We start from the raw sequence: 369 nt of genomic DNA, 5'->3' as shown, positions 1-369 counted from the left end.
TTTTAAAGCACTTAAACATTAATGGCTTATAGTTACCCTCAATATAATAAGTATAATCCTTCTGATCTTTACAGAAGACCAAACTGAGGTCTTGGGTGTATGCATAAATTATGATGGTTTAAGAGGTTATCACGTGCCAGGTCAGCTATGGAATGAGCTCATGTTTGAACTCTAGCTGAGGACAAACCTGCAGCAATGCAATTCATTTGTGCTTCCAGAGGAAGGCATTTCAGCTAACCTGGGTGATGCTGCCAGCTACGAGTGCTGGCAGCCAGGTGATGCACAAGTTGGACAAATGGTTTGCTCAAGGTTACAGCAGGAAAGAGGGGAAAAGCTGGGAGAGGAGCAAGGAGATATGCTGTTCCTTGT

This window comes from Phaethon lepturus, unplaced genomic scaffold, assembly GCF_000687285.1.
Source record: "Phaethon lepturus isolate BGI_N335 unplaced genomic scaffold, ASM68728v1 scaffold21415, whole genome shotgun sequence".
NCBI classification, from domain to species: Eukaryota; Metazoa; Chordata; class Aves; order Phaethontiformes; family Phaethontidae; genus Phaethon; species Phaethon lepturus.
Note: the sequence above shows the minus strand (reverse complement) of the source record.